Source organism: Emydura macquarii, unplaced genomic scaffold (assembly GCF_026122565.2).
Source record: "Emydura macquarii macquarii isolate MOO-44397 ecotype Brisbane River unplaced genomic scaffold, CSIRO-AGI_Emac_v2 contig_1876, whole genome shotgun sequence".
Lineage (NCBI taxonomy): Eukaryota > Metazoa > Chordata > Testudines > Chelidae > Emydura > Emydura macquarii.
The window spans coordinates 14,403,955-14,426,171 of NW_027132013.1; the positions used below are offsets into that span (position 1 = coordinate 14,403,955).

At 40.7% G+C, this 22,217-nt stretch overlaps 1 protein-coding gene across 4 annotated transcripts in view; it reads left to right on the forward strand.

The window, feature by feature from the left end:
- Window positions 1-22,217, forward strand: part of FUT8 (fucosyltransferase 8) — a 278,111-nt gene that overhangs the window by 138,007 nt on the left and 117,887 nt on the right. The gene's annotated exons all lie outside the window — the stretch shown is intronic.

Sequence of the window (22,217 nt, forward strand, 5' to 3'; positions counted from 1 at the left end):
CTTCTCGTGCTGTGCGCGGGACGTATATATAGCACTGTGTGGTCCGACCGCCCTCAGTTCCTTCTCTACTGCCTTTGGTCTGGTATGGAATTTGTTAGCAGAGCCCATTTTTCTTCTTTGATTACCTCATAGATAGTGCCTTACCTCATGGTGTAGTTCTCTCATAGCATGGTTAGTTCATCTTTTCTCTCCTTTATTCCTCCTATCAAAAAAAATTTTTTTTCTTTTAGACTTTATTCTTACTCTATACCTTTACATTTCATAGTGTAGTTGAGGTTTTCATTTCCCCCCCCCCCGTTTCCCACCCTTCCCAACAAGGAAACTACTCCCTTCACCCTTATTCCCAGCTCTCCTGGATTTAAGAGGAGCATCTTTTGCATTATCTCCTTCCTAGTAATGGATGGCCACACACAGTATATCCACTGTTTGGGAGAGGAACACACATTCCCCAAAAGTGCTCCCATTGTCCACTGTCTGGACCTGAAAGCAAGAGCCAGGAACGACACAGCTATCAGACTAAAACTCCTACTTATGGAAAAATTTCTTCGTCCTGCATCAGACCTGGGCTTGTACTCTTCTCCGGTGAGATCCTCATGTTCAGCGGAGTCATCTGCTGACCCTCATTCTCTATGCCTGATGAAGAGAAAATCATCTTCGGACTGAGGAGAGGACAAGAAAGAGCTGCCACACCCTCACACTGAGGCGCAGCCCACCAGAACACCTTCCCCAGTTAGATTGGTGGCTTCAACAGTATCTGTCAGGGGATACAGCTCCACGGCGAGACCGAGTACCTCAGGTACTGTCTCCAAAAAGTGGGCTAAAGACCCTATTAGGGCAGACCTCCAGCCATTGGCGCCACCTTCCATCTTTGATGAGTGACGCAGCCCTTCTATAATATTTTTGGCACCAAGGCCTTGGCACTGGCAAAAACCTCCAGCACCATCAAAAGTGTCTGCACTGACAAGAACATTGGCACCGACACCAAAGTCTTTGGCGCCGAAAATGTCTTCAGCATCAAAATCCTCAGCACTGAAAAAATCATTAGTGCCATCTCACAAATGTACACCTCGGCACTATGCGCAACAGCGGCACTGATGATGATCTTTCCATCACCTTGAGCATTCAAATACCCAGAAGATCTATTGATATCTGATACCCCACATGATGATTATCCTCAGATGAGATGAGGTCTCCTCGGATGAGACCTACCTCAAGTTCCATGATCAGTAGACTCACAACATTCCTCCTCTCCTCTAAGGATGGCGCCTTCTTTTCCCAGTGATGTTGAAGAAGAGGAGAAGGAATATGAGACATCTATTGCCCCATCAACATCTGGACAAATAGCACCAGCCTATCCTCTGTTACTCTCACACTACTCAGGGACCCCAAACTTGGCAAGGACCACCATGAATGAAACTGAACGTGCCACTTCTACCTAACTGGCCATATTAGGGCACTATTCGGCAACTGCACAAGGCAACAAACCCAGAGGCCTTATACCCCTTCCCTCTCCATCGGCATCTTGATCTCAAGAAATTGAACCACCACAGATACCAACTAAGGAGGAGGAACAAGAGGAAGAAGCTCTAACAGCCCTACATTTTTTCTTGTCATCACCCGATGAGGTGATTATGTCTCCAACCCCCGTAGCTGATGATGACTTTAGGCACTTCCAAGAACTGTTTCACAGAGTCGCAGACACCCTACATATTCCACTGGAGGAGGTGAAGGATCAAAAACATGAGCTCATAGACTTCCTGCATACACCCACTTCATCAAAAATCATGCTGTCTTTTAATGGGACACTTCTTGAACCAGCAAAGGTCTTATTATAGATCCCAACTTCCATTCCTCCTACCTGCAAATGTGTGACAAAAAATACTATGTTCCAGCAAAAAATGCTGAGTTTTTATTTCCAGAGGGGTAGCCGTGTTAGTCTGTATACAGCAAAAACAACGAGAGTTCTGTGGCGCTTTAAAGACTAACAAATTTAATATTGTAGACATAAGCTTTCGAGAGATTTCAGCTCTCTTCTTCAGATGCAGTAATACAGAAAATAGGAAACACAGAGGCATCTTATAGATCTCCAGGTGCATTGAGAACAATGGGGGAAGTGGAGTCCAGTACTTAAGACCTAAGGACGACCATTGAGTAGGAGGTGAGCACCAAGTAGGAGATCAGGAAAGCACCAACTTCCTCCACTATCCTCAATGTAGCAATATTATCCATAAGGGTAATTTGACACCCAGCGCTGTCACCAAAGGTTTCTGAACAGGTGTAGGAAGTCCATTCCACAAAGGGCTACGAAACAACAATTTTGAAGATTTTGGTCGAGGCCCTGAGGGCCGCTCACCTATTCCAGTCACCTCTACCATCTGTCATGTACCAACGGTTTGGTGACCGACTAGTTCCATTTTTCCCATCTTGGATGCTTATCACCTCAGACAAGTGGCTTCTAAAGATAGTCCGGGAAGGATACTCCATCCCCTTCCCAGCTATGCCACCTCACCATCCCGTCCCTCTTCAGGGACCCCTCTCATGAATCTATCTTACATGAGGAAGTGAGACATCTGCAACTGGGAGCCATAGAACAGGTCCCTTCACAATACAGAAGTCGAGGTTTCTACTCCCACTATTTTCTGGTTTGGAAGAAATCTGGTGGTTGACATCCCATCCTGGACATTCACAAATCTAAACAAATTGTCAAACTGCAACATTTCAAAATGGTTATGCTCTCTACTATTATCTCAGAAGTGGAACAGGACCCTTAACCTACAAGATGGATACCGTCATATTATCATACACTCTGCCCACAAGCGCTTCCTTCGTTGTGGGCAGTGATTGCTACCAGTACAAGTTACTGCCTTTCAGACTGTCTACAGCACTTCAGGTCTTCTCCAAAGTCCTCATGGTAGTTGCTGCCTACCTAAGGAGAGACAGAATCATCCTCTTTCTGTACCCGGATGACTGCCTTTTCAAAGCTCTGTCTGAAACCGATGCCTTTCAAGCGGTTCACGTGACAGTGACTCTGTTCATGAAACTAGGTCTCCCCATGAACCTAGAAAAGTCCACACTAAAACTGGTACAACACTTGGAATTCATTGGCATGCAACTGGATGCCATCCAAGCCAGAGCCTTCCTAATACATCACAGAGTTTTAGTCATCGTGGATCAGATCTCCACATGAACATGCCTTCAGCTCCTAGGCTGCAACCATGTTTGTGGTCAGATACGTAAGACTACACATGTGGTGTCTTCAAAGTTAGCTCCCCCACAAACACAGCATGCACAAACGCTTATCCATGCCAAAACAAGTCAAGGACTCTCTATGGTGGTGGACACACTCCAGCAATGTCTGCATTAAGGTTCCCTTTCTACAATCATCACCCACCATGATTTTAACCACCAATGCCTCCCTCATCGGTTGGGGAGCACATCTACATGAACACACAATACAGGACAGGTGGTTACCCACTGAATCCACCATACACATCAACCTGCTAGAAGTAAGAGCAGTCCACAATGCCTGCTGACATTTCTTACCGCTTCTCAAACATTATACTATACGAGTGATGATGGACAATCTTGCCTGCATGTATTAAATCAACAGACAGGGAGTAGCGAGATCCCATTCTTTGTTTGGAGACTATCAAACTATGGAATTGGTGTATCCAGAACAACATCTCTATCTCAGTTGCGTACTGGATGTCATAACAGCCCCGCTAATGCATTGAGCAGGACATTCTCGCACAGTCATGAATGGGAGCTGGACATACAAACACTCCAACCCATGTTCAACTGATGGGGTTGCCCTATGATAGATCTTTTCAGCAATCAGCACAACACTCACTGTCCTCAGTTCTGTTCCAAAGCAGATCACTAGGGACACAGATCACTAGGAGACACGTTCTTCATAATCTAGAATGCACCACTCCTTTATGCCTTCCCTCCCTTTCCTCTCCTGTTCTGAGTACTTCACAAGATGCAGGAAGACCAAGCTTGAGCCATACTAACAGCCCCAACATGGCTATGACAGGTTTGGTATACTTATCTTCTTCGCATGATTCTGGGCTGACCAATCCAGCTCCACCTGACACCATGGCTCCTCTCACAAGATATCGGGACGTACAGTGAAACAGATATTCTTGAATAGGAGACACAACACAACCAGATGCACTTACACTCATAAGTGGAAGAGATTCCAACACTGTTGTGCCCTACAGCAAGTTAATATAGCACATGCTCTGTTACCACTTACATTACTACATTCTACAACTCAAACAGGATGGATTACCACTAGCTTCATTAGAGTACACCTGGCAGCAGTTACCACTGTTTACTACCCTGTTGATGGCCACTTGGTCTTCACACATCCTCTCACGAAGCATTTCCTCAGAGGCATTCAAAATCCTTATCCACACATATGGGCCCCTACCTCAACCTGGGACCCCAGCCTAGATCAGACCCCCATTGGAGCCAGTGGCAACTTGCTCACATTTTCACCTAGCAATGAAACTGCTCTTTCTTGTCACCATCACCTCTGCTTGACAAGTGGGAAAAATCTCATCCCTCATGGCATATCCACCGTATATGGTGTTTCATAAGGACAAAGTGACACTTCGCCCACACTCAAAATTCCTACCTAAAGTTATAACATCTTTTCATCACTAACCCATACACCTCTCTTGTTTCTTACCCAAACCACACCGTAATCAACAGGTTGCAGCCCTTCGTGCTCTAGACATGAGGTGCGCACTAGCATTCTATTTGGATAGGACTTGGCCATTCCGAAAATCGCCACGACTATTCCAGGTTTCACTCTGGACCAGTGAAAGATCCAGAGGCACCACTATATCCAAACAACGCCTTTCTAAATGGATCTCACAGTGCATATGTCTATCTTACAAATTTCATAAGAGACAACCACCTATCTGGATCAGGGCTCATTCTACACAATCATCATCTACCTCCATTGCCTTCCTTAATAATATCCCCATTGAAGATATCTGTAAGGCTGCTACATGGGCGTCATTAGATACTTTCACCGAACACTACAGTTTCATGCTTGAATTTTCTATGGACACTCTCCTTGGACATACTGTCCTATCCTCTGCTATACAGGCTGCTCTGAAGCCCCAACCTTCTGACTAGGGCTACTGCTTTGTAATCACCTACATGGGGACATCACTCGAAGAAGAGAAAGTCACTCACCATGTGCAGTAACTGAGATTCTTTGAGATGTGTGTCTCCATGGGTGCTCCACTACCCACCCTCCTCCCCTTTGCTTCATAGCAGAACACATAAGCTCTGAGACAGAGAAGGAACTGAAGGTGGTCAGAACGCACAACGCTATATATGCGTCCTGTGCACAGTGTGTGTGTGGGGAGGGAGGTGCACACGGGCAGTCCGACGAGCACTGCTGTTGAAGATCTCTAATCTCAGGTGCCGGGGCGCTTCCACACCTACAGTGGAGCACACATGGGGGGATACACCTCGAAGAACCTCAGTTAGTGGACAAGGTAAGTAAGCACCTCTTATGTTGATTACAGTAACACCAGCCAATTATATGTCTACACTAGATACCCTGTATTGTTAACCTTGATAGAGTTGAACACTGATGAAAAACCTTGTTGCTAAGTAAAGAAATACTTTTAAAATAGTGCAAAATATCCTTTTTTAGAATTAAACTATCTGATATTTTTGCACACTTCTTCTTTCACGTCTTCACCTTCCTGAGCACAGACAGCCCCTGTTAATATTAAGATATTATACAAGCACTGACGGAGAAATCCAGTACTTGATCGATATGGTGGTTCAGAGTGAGAGAAAGAGGGTTTCCAGCCTTTAGTGAGTTCACCCCCTCACTGAATACTGCTAAACTGCACCTATGAAGGATGACTTACTATTGAACTATAAAGAAGTATGAGGAGTAGCTTTTTGCCTTTAGAATCCTGCAGATTATACCAAATGGTACTTGTCATTTCAAATACTTTCCAAAGGAATGATACCTTTCTGCACTCCTACAAAGGCAGCATCCTCCTAAAAATTACATTTCACAGTTACTTTAAATTAGAATATGTACAATCATCTGTAAATATTCTATTAAATGATATGTAATATTTGTCTAAACTCAGTTAATGTCTGTAAATAAATTGACTAAATATTTTAGTGAATTTTTTAGTCCTAATATGTCAATATTATGTCATCTTCCCATTTTAGAGAAAAAGGCAAAACTTTTTCATTAACCACATATTAAATATTGGATAAACAAGCTTAATAAACTAGGACTTTCTATTAAAGTCATATGTTAGTGTGTATATTATAGTAAAGTGCAGTGCCATAATGAGAATCTGAAAAGAAATAATAATAGATTCATAGATATTTTTGGGACAAAAATAGCCACTATATCCATCTAGTCTGAACTCTTTTGGATAGCATAAGCCATAGAATTTTATTGAGTAATTCCTGCAATGGATGGAATTCTTCATCTCTGTGATGTAAGTGAACAACTATTAAGCCCAATAATTTGTGCTTAAACCAGAGATTATATTTTAGAAAGACATATACTCTTGATGTAAACACTCCAAGTGACGATGAATTTATCACTGACGTTGGTAAACAATTCTTACTTTCTTTTGATTAACTACCCTCATTTAAGAAGTTATTTCGAATTTGAATTTTTCTAACTTCAACTAGTATCCACTGGATCTTATTATTGCTGCTAGATTAAAGGGCCTCGTATGTCAGATATCTTCTTGCTATGTAGGTATTTATAGACTAATCTAGTAACCATAATTGCCTACACAACAATGCTAGTTGCCTTGGTAATAAACAAGAGGAATAGGAATTGCTCTTTATGAGCATACATTTGACCTAGTTGGGTATTACTGAAACCTGGCGGGGAGATTTGCTTGACTGGAATGTTAAAATTCACTGGTTATAACCTATTTAAGAAGGATGGACTGAGCAAAAGGGAAAGATAAGTAGCACTGTCAAAAATGTCATTACCTGTTTCTGAGTCACTGACAATTTGGAAGTAAATTATCCTGAACATTTATGGATCAGTGAACAGATAAAGTACAAGAATGGAGTCCTTGTTAGTTTCTGCTACAGACCACTAAATTATACTAGAGAACCAGCTCCTTGAGTACCTGTTAATATATAGGAAAAAGAGCTGTGTGAACATGGGGAACTTCAATCTGAGTGACACATGCTGGAGGTGTCATGCTGCCAATGAGAAAACATTTTAGGAATTTCTAAAAATTATAGATGTTGCATTTATTATGGGGAAACTCTATACGGTATTAGACTTTCTCTTGGCTTCAAATGAGCCAGTTGCACAAAGATGAAAATAATTGAGCTAAATCAATTGGGAAAAAGAATTTAAACAGAAAAATGTAAATGACAATTGGGAGGTGCTTCAGAACATTTTATGAGATGTCCAAAAAGCCACAATCTGGAAAGAAGGCTACTTGATAAAAAACCAACCTGGCTTAGAAGGGAAGTGAAAGCAGCTGTATAATATATTTTTAAAAATGGACGAAAGAGGAAGTTGATAGTAATGAATATAAATCAGAAGCTAGGATTTGTAGAAAATTCATAAGGAAATTAAAAAGGACATCAAGAAATCTATGATAGCAGAGATATGGATAAGAAGGAGTTTTTCAAATGTATTAGTGATTTTATTACTAATAATTATTTATTTGTATTATCATATGCATGCGTGCTCCAGTCATGGGCCAGGACCCCGTTGTGCTAGGCCCTGTACAAAACACAGATCAAAAAAAGACAACCCTGCCCCAAAGAACTTACAGTCTAAGTATAAGATGAGTCGTGGATGGATATCAACAGATGGAACAATACAAAGAAACAATGAGTCAATTTTGGTCATCCTGATAGGCAGTGGTCTCAGCATACCAGTGGTCTAATTGTTGTCAAGTTTTATGTAGACTTCACAACAAAAGGAGAGTTTTAAGGAAGGTAATGATTTAGTTTTGTGGATGTTTATGGGGAGCTTCTCCCATGGTGAGGGTTAGAGTGGGAGAAAGCACAAAGATGTTTGTTTAAAAATTTAACAAGTGGGTGATGTACTGGGTGGGTAGATAGAATGTTACTAAATGTTTACTGAAGTTAGACATTTTTAAATCAGTACATCCAGATAACTTGCATCCAGGAGTTTTAAAAGAACTGGCTGAGCAGCTCTCTGGACTATTAATCATTTTCAGTAAGTTTTGGAACACTGGGGCAGTACCAGAGGACTGTAAAAAAGTTCATATTGTGTCAGTAATTAAATGGGATGACCTGGGCAACTATAGACCTTGACAGCCTGATATCAATCCCAGGCAAAATAATAAGACAGGAGATGTAGGACTCAATTAATAAAGAATTAAAGGAGGGTAAAATAATTAATGCCAATCAACGTGGATTTATGGGAAAAGAAAGTTGTCAAACTAACTTGATATCTTTTTCTATGAGATGACAAAGCTGACTGACAGAAGTGTTGATGCAATATGCTTAGACTGCTATAAGAAATTTGACTTGATACTGCATGACATTTTGATTAAGAAACTAGAATGATACTAGAAAGTGGGGTAATCAGCTAGTTACCTTAGGTGCTTGTACATGAGGCTTTATTCAGACAACTAGAGAAAGTTTCCAGATCACAGGACCTGGTGGTTCTCAAGGGGGGGACTTCAGTCACCCTGACACCTGCTGGGAGAGCAATACAGCAGAGCACAGACAAACCGGGAAGTTTTTGGAAAGTGTTGTGGAAAACGTCCTGGTGCAAGTACTGGAGGAACCTACTAGGGGCCGTGCTCTTTTTGACCTGCTGCTCACAAGCCGGGAAGAATTGATAGGGGAAATAGAAGTGGGTGGTAACCTGGCCAGCTGTGATCATGATATGATAGAGTTCAAGATCTGGAAAAAAGGAAAAAAAGTGGAGCAGCAGAATACGGACACTGGACTTCAGAAAAGCAGGCTTTGATAGGCAGGACCCCATGGGAAGCTAATATGAGGGGAAAAGAAGTCCATGAGAGTTGGCTGTATTTTAAAGAAACCTTATTGAGGGTGCAGGAACAAACCATCCCGATGTGCAGAAAGAATAGGAAATATGGCAGGCGACCAGCTTGGTTTAACAAAGAGGTCTTCAGTGAGCTTAAACACAAAAAGAAAACTTACAGTAAGTGGAATCTTGGACAGATGACTAGGGAGGAGTATAAAAATACTGCTTGATCATGCAGGAGTGAAATCAGGAAGACCAAAACACAATTGGAATTGCAGCTAGCAAGGGACATGAAAGATAGCAAGAAGGGTTTCTAAAGGTATGTTAGCAAGAGGAAGGTCAGGGAAAGTGTGGTCCCCTTACAGAATGGGGCAGGCAACCTAGTAAGAGATGATGTGGAAGAAGCTCAAGTACTCAATCCTTTTTTTGTCTCCGTCTACTGCACTAGTCAGCACAGAATGGGGAGTTGGTGAGCAGCCCTCAGTGCTGAAAGAACAGGTTCAGAACTATTTAGAAAGGCTGGACATGCACAAGTTCATGGAGCCGGATGCAGTGCATCCGAGTGTGCTGAGGAAATTGGCTGATGTGATTGCAGACCCATTGGCCATTATCTTTGAAAACTCATGGTGATTGGGGGAAATCCCAGATGATTGGAAGAGGTCTAGGTTGTATATTAGGAAAAGCTTTTTTCACTAGGAGGATGGTGAAGCATTGGAAAAGTTTACCTAGGGAAGTGAAGGAATATCTATCAACTGAGCTTTTTAAGATATGGCTTGACAAAACCCTGTCTGGGATGATTTAGTTGGGGTTGGTCCTGCTTTGAGCAGGGGTTGGACTAGATGACCTCCTGAGCTCCCTTCCAACCCTAATCTTCTATAATTCTATGAAAATCAATATGGGACACATTAGTAATTTAAAAACTGGCAGGTTTCAAAACATACTTGTAAATGCGGAATCATCAAGTGGGTGTGTTTCTAATGGGGTCCTATATGAACCAGTCCTTGGCCATATACTATTTAAAATTTTTATCAGTGATCTGGAAGAAAACATAAAATCATTACTGGTAAAAATTGCAGATGACCCAAAGTTTGGGGGAGTGGTAAATAATGAAGAGGACAGGTCACTTGTACAGAGTGATCTGGATAGCTTGGTGATCTGGGCACTAGCAAATATGCATTTTATTATGGCCAGATATAAAGTCATACATCTAGGAACAAGGAATATAAGCTATACTTAACAGATGAAACAGACTGTCCTGAGAAGCAGTGATTGTGAAATAGACTTGGGCCTCACAGTGGAGCCCTCAGTGTGATGTGGCCAAAAGGGCTAATGCAATTCTTGGATGTACAAGCAGCAGTATTAAGTAGGAGTTAGAAAGGTTATATTATTTCGGTATTTGGCATTCTTGTGTCCACTACTGCAGTACTGTGTCCAATTCTGATGTCCACAGTTCAAGAAGGACATTGATAAGTTGGAGGGGGTTCAAGGAAGAGCCACAAGAATGAATAAAGGATTAGAAAACATGCCTTATAGTGAAAGACTCAAAGAGCTTGTTCTCTTTCGATCACAGAGGGTTCCTCAATCTAATAGGCAAAGGTATATAAGATCCAATGTCTGGAAGCTGAAGTTAGACAAATTCAGACTATAAGGTGCAAACTTTTAGCCCTGAGGGTAATTTACTATTAGAGAAATTTACCAAGGGTTGTGGTGGATTCTCTGTCACTGGCAATTTATAAATCAAGATTGGACATTTTTCTAAAAGATCTATGCTTTAATTCGAAAGGAATTAATTCAGAAAAGTCTGATGACCTGTATTATACAGCAGGTCAGACTAGATGATCACAGCAGCCCTTTAGGGCCTTATAATCAATGAAACCTCTTTACTTGTTCTTTAAACTAAATAGAGTTCCTTAAGTCTTTCATTCTAATGCATGTTTTCTAAACTTTGAATAATTTTTGTAACTCTTCTCTTTTGTACCTCACTGATATTTTAATATCCAATTTAAAATGTGGACAATGGACTTGGACGCAATAGTAACTTGGGTCTCTCAAATTTGGTATACAGAGTTAATACCACCTTTCTTCTCATACTTGGTATACCCTTGTTTATACATCCAAACACTTCATTAGCCCTTTTTGCTATTACACTGAACTCTTGTTCCATTGAATATCCATAACAATCCCTAAATCTTTAAATTCTTCTTTGAGTGCTGGCCCCTATGTATATTCTATACATGGGCAGACCTGGCTCTCAATCTGTCTGAGACCAGAGCATCTTGCAAGTAGTGTCAGTTCGTCCGTGTCTGTGCTTTGGATCTTCTCATGCTCAGGACCTTCCCACCCTGGAGCCAAGAGGGATGAGAGCTCCAACTGAGGAAGTGCCACATGCAGAAAGCCATCAGACCCCAGTCAGATCTCTCTTTCTGACCATACCAATCCAGTCCCCTAAGAATCTTCAAATCACTAAGTCTGTTGTGGAACTGAATCTGGTGGAACTGAAAAACAGAAACCCTGTATTGTGGGACAGACTGAGATATATAGTACCCAAGAGGATATTTTCGCCCTCTCAGACCCACAATCTTCTCTACATTCTGGCCCAGTCCTTCTGTGAAACATTTTGACTCCAGAAGAGGGTACTATCTCAAAGCAGAGATTCTCCCCTAGTCTGGAACTTCCTCCCACTGGCATTTATGGTACCACCAACAGATGTGGATCTGGCCTTCTTGTCAGCTGAATCTGATGTCCAGAATGAACCACAATCTTCCCAACCCAAGGAAGTTAGCTGAGTCAGTTGGAGAGTTTTGTGGACCTGTCCTCTTCCACAGCCTTTCTTGTCAGCAATGACCACACAGACTGCCACACAAGCATCAAAAGGTGTAGAAGCCAAGGTATGTAGACCCATCCACCTGGACAATAGCCACACATCCTTATCCACCGGCTAAAAGTTATTTTTCATGGGATGTTCAGGAGTTACAGTCTAACAACGTGATCTGTACCTGTTTCCAAACTCCCTTTTGCTTATTGCCCAGCATACTTTGCCTACAACTGGAGGACTATCACAATGGACAAGTGGAAACTAGATATCATGCACTTTGGCTAAACCATTAAGTTTCTATCTCCACTTCCTCCAAAGCCGCCGCCTCGGCTCCTTTTCAGGGACCATTTTCAGATGGAGATCTGCTGACAGAAGGTGGACTCTCTCCTTTTTTTAGGAGCTATAGAGCAAGTTCCACTCAGCATCAAGGGAAAGGTTCTACTATAACTATTCAACTATTTCTACTATAACTATTTCCTAGGAAAAAGGGATGATGGAGGCCTGCTCTCAACCTATGAGAGGTAAATATTTTTATTCATAAATTAAAATTCCTCATGGGAAGAGTATCTTCAGATACAAACCTAGTGAAATGGGTTTTAAACTAGGTTCGATGGGGGCAGGAGACAAAAGCCCATGAGTAAGTAGAAAACATGGAGACCTGAGTGAAGGGTTAGAATCTGGGAATAACCTGGGCAATCATAGCAGGGGACAAAGGAGAGATAAGGGAATGTGGGGTGGGGGGAATCTAATGAATATCTTAGATATGTGTATTATTAAACTCCTTCTTGAGACCTTGGCTTCGCCAGCCAGGGATTTTTCTCCCTGGTGTCTTTAGTGTCTCATCAATTTTCTACATTTAATAAATTTGAATATGTTGATTTCTGTGTACTTCCTTTTCTTCCATTTGCTATATATTACAGTTGTCCTCTTTTGCTAATATAGATTTGTGACTTTTTGGCCATTTAATAAACTCTTCTTAAATACCTCCCAATTTTCATTCATATTTTTCTGTCTAAAGTTTTCTTCCAATCAATTTCATTTATAGTGTTCCTTAGCTTTGGGAAGGTTAGCCCTTTTGAAGCACCAAGTATGTACATTGCCCATAATGGAGCCGTGATAACTGGTTCCTCGGCAGCCACCAACTTCCAGTCTGGTGATCAGTTAATGAAATCCAAGCCTTCTCCCTAGGCTTGACTGCTTGTAGTTTTCTCAGGGCTGCTCTCTGAACACTCCAGGTCCTTTCTGCCTCAGATCCAGTATCTCCATGAGAAGACAGTTCTGCTCTGAAGTTCTATTTTTGCCTTTTTTGTTCCCTCAAGCATTGATACTGATGGCAGATTTTGTGGGGCAGGGCTGACAGTTCATATCTCTCGGAGAGACCATTTACCATTTCCTGACCTGAAGTGTGTAGTTCGTTTTCCTCGACAATGTCAATCATAACTATATTCATACTTCAACTACTTTTGGGTATTTAGTCTGATTGTAATATTATTTAAAATTGTATCAGTTAATTGTATATATTTTGTGAGCTAATCATTGCATATACTAGACTTCAAATGTCTGTATAACTAGATTAGATAATGATCAGATAACCAATCTGCTGTAAGAACACCTTTTCAAGAAAAGGTATATAAAATAGAGTTAGAAAGAAGTCCAGAGGTCTGAAGCTCTCATTTTTTGATTAAAGACACTAATTTTGAAGGCAACTAGCTAACTTATTGACATGTAATGCCTCTGAGTGTTACAATTTTAGGTAAAATATTAGAATATTTAATTTTTTTCTGAAAGTAGGAAGGGAAAGTGAGATTGAAAGAACAGAAGTCCTGTAGTTATATTTCCTCTGGTCCTTTCAGCGGCATTATCTCTTGAAAAAAACATTAACCTTACCGGAGAAGCAGTATTTTTTCTCCATGTATGAACTATGAAATACAGCCTCTCTATCTGATATTGGTCAAAGCTAGAATTCACTACTTTGATCCATTGATTGCCTCTGAAATATATCAATTTTAATTATAAACATATAAAATATTTTTTCTTCCCTCTTGTAAACTGTTAGACATTTGTTTATGAGGTTTTAGTCTTGTGATGGATGGCTAGCCATGATGATAATACTGTCCTTTCCTATCGGTAACCCATAGGATTTAAAATTACATAAGAATAATATTTTTCTTTGTTTGTTTGTTTCTTTGCTTCTAATACCTTTATATACCTAAACTGTTTTCATTTCACTGTGTCTAAAATAGATCATAATCTTGAAAGCACTCTGAGGACACTATCTATATTTTTCTTTAGCCTTCTGCACCTATAGGGGCTAAGGGTGTCTGTCAGTTTCCGCCATTTATTTTGGTCTTGTACTAGTCTATTCACGCTTCTGAGTGTCATGTTGACAGATCTGGTTTCTTTTTCTTTCTGAAATGTTTCTCTAGGTCGCCTTCTTTTTCTCTCCAGTAGTAGTACACAAATTTGGCATATGTTTTCTGTAGCTATCAGAGCAGATTCCCACTTCTATAGCTACATTTAATCCCTTCAGATACCCTGCTGGAGATTTTCCCAATGGACACAGGCTGGTGTAGCTGACTCCTGTGCCTCCCTCCCAGAACCTGCAGTTCAGGGACAGGGAGGGTCAAAAGATGTGCCCAGAGCATGCTATGCTCTGGCTATACCCAACTGACATAATGATTTCTGGAGACGATACTCATCTGACTCAAGTTAGAGCCACCTCCATGTTGCTCTGATCTTCATTAGAGCATCTGCCATGAGCTAGTTTAGAATTGATTAGTGGAACTGAAGAATGAGTTAGGTTCAAGGAGGGACCCGATTTGGTATAGTATCTGAGTAATTTCAGACTCTTTGTGGGGGGAAAAAACGATGAGCTCAAGATTCAATTACTATCCAGAAATGAATGCACAATTGTGGTCCTTTATGGAAAAAGTTAAGGTCTGTCACTTTTGTGGAAACCAACAGCAGAAGGACTTTCTAATGCTACATGAGCTTTTTATCAGCCTGTGGGAGTGTGGAGACTGAATCGCATAGTGGCGTCTGCAGCACCACATGCACTGCCCCCCCACGTGGATAAAGAGGCAGCCTAGGGAGGGTTGACTCAGCAGCACGAGCCGCATGTACCTGTCTCCTTATAAGGAAATGAAGTGACCCCACCTGCTGGTGCGTGGTCAGCAACTGCCCAGGATAATTGTAATCACCTGGTTGGCTGGTTCATACCTGCCCGGGAAATCAGGAGCACCTGGTTGGCTAAACTCCGAGCCATGACCTTAGAAGGTCATGCAGCAAATAGCAACCAATGGGGCTTAGCCTCTGCTGACCGTGGGAAACTATAAAAGTTCAAACCCAGGTAGCAGAGGGCAGAGAGGAATTGAATCTACCCAGCACCCCGTATATCTCTTGGTCGTGTTGGCTCGGCGGGCTGACACATCTTCCCCAGCCCGCTTTGCTGTGAACTGATCACTCACAGTGGCTCTCTCCCATCTGCAGTATCTAAAGCAAACAGCAACTGAATTTGGCCAGCATGGTATACCTGTATATAATGTTTGTGAATATGGATTAACTGTTTTCTGTTGTGTTTGTCTTGTAACTTCTTTGGGGAACTCCAAAACCGGGCACCCTAGTGTCTCATGCTGGCGTTGATCCAGGAGAGATCACAAAACGCTAAAGTCTTGGGTGGCACATTTTGTCCTTTCGTGCACGGAGTTCTCCTGCCCTTTGCTATCACTGTTTGCTGTGCAATTGCTTGCTGTGAAACTGTTTATTATAAGGAAAGAATTGTTTATTATAAAATAAAGGGTTTATTGGTTAAGCAAATCCCTAGAATCATCACTGTCTCGCCGACCCCCTGTATCCCAAACCGAACCTATCTGAGAGTTTTTCTCTCCGTTTCCACATGGGAGGTGAATGGAATGAATATATTTACCTTCATGGAAAAATAGTAGATTATGACAGTAGATTACTATTCCAATTTCGGGAATACTCTGGATGATATGAATGTTAGGAAAGTGATTAGCGAATGAAAGACTTTGCAAGATATGGAATACTGGGCACTGTGTTTGCTGACAATAGACCCCAATTTATTTCTGAAGAATTCAGAAAATTTTCTCATTATTGGGAGTTTAACCATCATACCTCCTTTCTGACATTTCCACAAAGCATTGAAAGTGTGGAGTCACCAGTGAAACATCAGAGACTACTTTACAAAGTGGTATCCTTACTATTCCTGGTGCACAAGAATGCTATGTTACAGAGATGCTTGAGTATTCCATTGCAGCTTCTGATGATGAAATGTAGAACCAAAACCTTGCTGCTGCTGAGGAGAAATCTACTGCAGTCAGAAGGAGTGGGACACTGCAGAATTGAGATGGCTTATGTCACAGTTAAGGACTTTTTACACCTGTGTCCCCTTTGTCTCTGAGTGTAATCCTTTGAGATGACAGGCCTCTTGCTTTCACCTTTCTCAGGGTAGAATCCCTGATTATCCTGCTCTCCAGTGTGACGCAGAGTCTTTACCAACCATATTAGCTCCGTGTGCCTGATTGGATTCGGCTGCCCTGCAAGACTTCCCATCAACAGCTGTGGCCAGTGCATGAATACAGTTATGTGTGGGATGGAAAATTAATTATTTTTAAGTTGTTTAAAAAAACAGTAAAGCTGTAGTCTGAGTAGAACTGGAGAAGGAGCGTCAGACTTCAGTATTGCACCAGATGCTGAAAAAAGGAAACTAGGGTGGAGCTGCTAATGCAAACCCTAGAACGTCAATATGTAGTGCTGGTGTCTCAGCATGTGTAATAGTTATTTTTCGCTGCAACTCTGCCTACCTGCTGCATACATTAACACCAATGAAAAAGCAGAACGAGGTTAACTCATTTGACATCCTGACAGCCCCTACTGCTCTGCCATACCCCCGTGAACTGGGCCCATAATGTGCATTTACATTTAATATTTTTTTATAACTTTTGATTTCTCTTTATGCTAGAGTCCAGTCTCTCTGGATGTGGGGCACTTTCAAGTCTATTGTGGGCAGAAAAAAAGGGTAGTTATTCCTGTAGAAACTTTAAAAGTGGGATGCAGGAGACATCTCTTGGTCAACCGGTTAATTATAGCATATCTAAGAAGCCATAACTATGACAGATTTTCAGTATCTCACATCTTTCGCTAAATAGAATAAATAATATTCAAATCAATTGTCTGTCCTAGAATACATTATTTATATTTTTATGATACTGTATGATGATCTTTAGCTAAACTAAGGTAGTAGCTATCAGTTGGTGGATTCAGCATCTATATTTGAAAGAGATGGTTTTAATGCACTTGGGAACATCCATTAAACAAAAATACCTCCCAATTTCAGAGATGTCTGAATTAGAATTAGGGAGAGAAGATTATTGTTATGCAAAACAATGTCTGTGTCTAGACATTATTTATTTTACATCCTAGTGATCAAAGATGGAAGGGGTTATAACTACTATTCCTAAAAATCCAATAAATGCTGGATGTTCACTATAAAATGTGTAATTTTACATTGATAGCTAACTCAAGTTACCTAACTGGATGTAAAATCCTAGCGGAGACAAGGAACAGTTGTTTCTACCTTGATGGTAGCCAGTCAAGGTTACCTATACCTGGGGTTTGCTACAATGAGTTAAAAACCACAGTTCTTTGTCTTCATTACGATTTTCACTGAGTGCTAACTGGAATTAGCTGTCTCAATGGAAAAACACCTTTTTTTTGCAAATGAAAACCTTGCATAAGTTTAGTATAACTCCCCATGGTATAATTCCCCATGAGGACACACGTATTCAGGTATGAAAGTTTTTTTTCAGTTTAGCTTAAGTTGCTTTTGCAAGGGGTTTAAGCTAAACCCCCCAACCCTCCCCCCCCCCCCCAAAAAAAAAAACCCCAAACCCCACCTGTATTTCACAGCAGCGTCCACATGGGGAGTTACAGTAGTGTGACAGTACCCACAGTGGTGAGGCACGTCACCACCAAATGTCTTTAGAGTGAGGAGGTTTTGTCTGTGCCTGCTGTGGACCAGCTTCCTGAAACCACCAGTCTCTGGCAACACCATCACCTTTCAGGCCTCAGCTGGCCTTTCTCTCTATACAGGTAGCGATGGACACACACTAACCACTGAGTCCTCGGAGCATTCTCTGTAGTGGGCAGCCTCTTATTTACTTGACACTTACAAGATTACCAGGCTTCCTATTCCAAAGGAACAGTACACATCAGTTTGTTAGATTCAACTCAGGATCACCAATTTGCATAACATCTTGGCATTTATAGTAAAAACAAGAATAAGTTTATTATTAAATAACAAAAATTTAAGTAATAGTGAGTAAGAATATTGGAAACAAATGGTTACATAGAAAACAGAATCATTAATACTTACTTTCTAGAGACTAAACTTAACTAACAAGCTACCATACTTTTTAAAGAAGATTTTGTCACCCAAAGTTCTCTCCAGTGCTTTCAACCAAGTCTGTTTGAGACCCCTCTTTCATGAAGAAAACGAGCTGTCTGTTTACTTCCTAGGTGAAGGATGATAGGGTATCTTCTGTGTTCCTCAAATATACTGGAGTAAATATTTGATGTGCACCTCAAGCTGGGGTTTCCCCCCGCCCTTGCATCTTCCTGTTAATTTTCTCTCTGAAGTTTTTACAATTCTTCATTAACATTCAGATGAGACTGGTGAGAGGAGACCCACTATGAACCATACAAAACTTAATTTACATGTAAACAGCCAGATAGATAAACATTTCTTGTCTGACAGAAGACCTGTTTTTCACCTTTAATGGTAACTAGTCCCTAGACACAGACCTAAAGAACATAATGTTCAGTGTATATACATAACTCCTTGCATAACATCCATACATGAGTTTCACAATGTTATTGATGAACAGTGTGACACCATTTTTATTTTGAGACTTCTCATGACACTCTGGTGAACCAGAATGTGTATGTCAGACTGAGGAGACCTCTGCAACCCCTTTGCCAGGTGGCATTAAAGGAATCTTGGGTCACAACTGGTATAACTATCTGTTTAACTATACATTATAACTAGTAAAACTTTTTTGTGTAGACAAGCCCTTAGTCAGGAGGATTGTGAATTTGTGGGAGGAGGGTTGTAGATGACTTGCTATTCTATCCAGCTGTCACATTCACAATAGTGAGGGGTGCGGAAGGTGACATGATTACATTTGTCTAGTTCCAAAACTTTGTATTGTTGGAGTGCTTCTTTTTGTTTGATTGGTAGACTAGCATCCTGTGGAACATCTGTCTTTCCTTGTACCATGCCTAGCACAGTTGCCATTAATTTTTTTTTCATTTAATATTTTTCTTCTGTCATTTTCTTTCACTATCCTTTTTTGCTCCTCATTTCCTTTTTCTATGTATTTTGTGTGTGTGTGTGACTTATGCATTTTGCATCCCCTTCTTATTCTCCAGTTCACTGGTTGAATGCTAAAGCAATAGCTGTGGTATAACCATATAGAATGTTATGTATGTTATATCCTAAAAGATAACACACACAAACTGAATGTAAAAAACAGTATTTCTATAGCCTTTTTGATTTTCTGACCTTAGGTTCTGTAGGGTACCTGGATAATATTCTGCAGAATCATTGCAGCATATCTTGGTGATTTTAGTAGTATCAGGTAGATATAATTTAATTTATTTCATAAGTCTATTCATTAAATTCTGAAGGTAACTTGGTTACCATGGGGTGAGAGGTAAGTTCTTGTCAAGATTTTAGAAAGTATTTAAAAACTAGGAAGCAAAGAATAGACATCAGAGGCTAATAGTCAATATGAAAGAGACTGAGTGGGGATCCCCAGGGATTGGTGGTGATTGGACAAGAAAGCATATGTTTGGATACTGAAGAAAACTGGGGCTTAGTGCTGGTAGTTATCCCTATATTTAGATTACCTAACATCTTCCATTATAAAGGGTTCTTGTGCCTTTTCTTTAGAAACATCTACACTTCTGTTATTTGCAGAAGGCATTTGATATTCAGCAGGGAGAAACCTCTGAGGCTACAGCAGTACCATTTCTTTGTCCTGTGAAATTCCATGCAAATTTAGCCTATTTGTAAAAGTAGCAGCCACTGCACTGGGAATGCCTGGGAGCTACCACAGCAGCTGTAAGTGGTGGGAGAAAGGAGAATAATGAGAGCCAGGCTGGGCTTTCTCCTAACAAACCTCATCCCATTTTCTCCAGATGCAGAATGAGACCCCAGCATACAGGCCCCTCATCCACTCCTAGGGCACCAGAAACTCTCTCATCTAAGAGAGAGGTGACGAGAGAAAGCTGAGGCTGGTTTGCTTCTAGTCCCTTCCCCCATCCAGGCACCTTGCATCACTGCTTAGGACACCTCATGGGGAAAGAGTCCTCCATCTTGTTGGGGTGGGGAAACGAGAGAGCTGAATCAGACTCCCCCATAACTACCATCTGGACCCAGAACACAGTGTCAGTAACTTATTCTGTCACTCTGGGATAACAGTCTTCTCCAGCTGTCAGCTCAATGGAGTTAGTCCTGTAGCTGAAGTGGTAAATAGCTGTACTGGAATGTTGCAGGTTCAGGGTTCAAATCCTGCTGATGATTCATGATAGGAAGCTTGTAAAAGTTGTACGAATTTGATTTTTACCTTTGTCTTTTAAAGAACTCTAGGAAATTACATATGAAACTTTTACATTAAAATAACATAATTTAGATTATAAACCCAAGTATTCAAAAGTTGAGAAATGCCAGACTTATGGTTGCCCAGGGAACTTTAAAATGGCCCCCTTGTTGCATATGCATTATCTTTATTTACAAGATCACGTATTATTTTTTTCCATGGAAACGCTGTCTCAGATAGTGTGCAGGAAGAATGCGTAAGTGGCTAAATTTAAGGTTGCATAGACAACCATAAATGGCATTTCCTAACTTTTGAGTGCTTGACTTTAAAACCTAAATAACACTCTTCTAATGTAGTTTTTTGTATGTAATTTTTTTAGTGAAATCATTCAGGAATGGTTCATACTTGCTTGGTAATGTTGGCAAGATTGGCTTCAGGTTCATTTATCAATTGTGCCTATATGATAGCACAAGTTGAAACAATCCTGTCTTTTTCATAGTTTTCTAATATTTGTTTTCATGTAGTTCTGTGACTTTCATGTTTGTGTCAGATTTTCCCATTTTGCTGGTTCTTTGTCCCCTTTAGGAATTGTCTGCACTCTTGTATGTGGCATTTCTTATGATTTATGAAAGATTCAAGCAGCTTTATGCATTTTCATCACTTCAGTGCTTCTGAAAGCACCTGAGTGAAAAGTTATTGTGGTTTTCCTTCCGTCAATATGGTGCTCAATAAAAATTGTTTGTGGGCCTCTAAAATGCTACAAGTGCATATTTGCCGGGCAGAAGATAGACAGAATAAACTACTTTTATATTTATCAGAAACTATGCACACACTTAAGTGTTAGAGATAATGAGATTAGGATAGATATACAATTTTACATGTTTACAGAAAACATTGATATGGGCAAATCTGGTTTTATTTCTAAAGCGACCCAGATAGTCACCATAGTTCAAAATCACTGCAAAACTGACTTCCTTATAAATTGAAAAGTTCCAGAGGGGTAGCCTTGTTAGTCTGTATACAGCAAAAACAATGAGAGTCCTGTAGCACTTTAAAGACTAACAAATTTAATTTCTGCAGGCATAAGCTTTCGTGGGCTGCAACCCACTTCATCAGATGCAAGAAATAGAAATCAGATGGGGAGTATATATATCATCCATATCTATATCCACATAAATATATATATATCCAAGGGTAAGGAACAACAATGGGGAGTTAACAAAGTCCATTCACTTAGAGTAGATGAGGCCTATTCGCAACCATTGATTAGAAGGTGAGTATGTGAGAACAGTGACAATTACTTCTTGTAATGAGATAACCATTCCAAGTCTCTATTCAGACCCAGTTTGATTGTGTCAAGTTTGCATATGAGTTCCAGCTCTGCAGTTTCTTGCTGAAGTCTGTTTTTGAAGTTTTTTTGTAGAAGTATGACAACTTTCAAGTCAGTTAGTGTGTCCTGGGAGATTGAAGTGCTCTCCGACTGGTTTATGGATGTTAGCATTTTTTATGTCTGATTTGTGTCCATTTATTCTTTTGCATAGTGACAGTCCCGTTTGACCAATGTACATGGCAGAGGGACATTGCTGGCACATGATGGCATATATTACATTAGTAGATGTGCAGGTGAATGAGCTCCTGATGGTGTGGCTGATGTGGTTAGGACCTATGATGATGTCACTAGAGTCGATGTGCGGGTAGAGCTGGCAACAGGGTTTGTTGCAGGATAGGTTCCTGGGTTAGTGTTCTTGTTGTATGGTGTACGGTTGCTGGTGAGTAT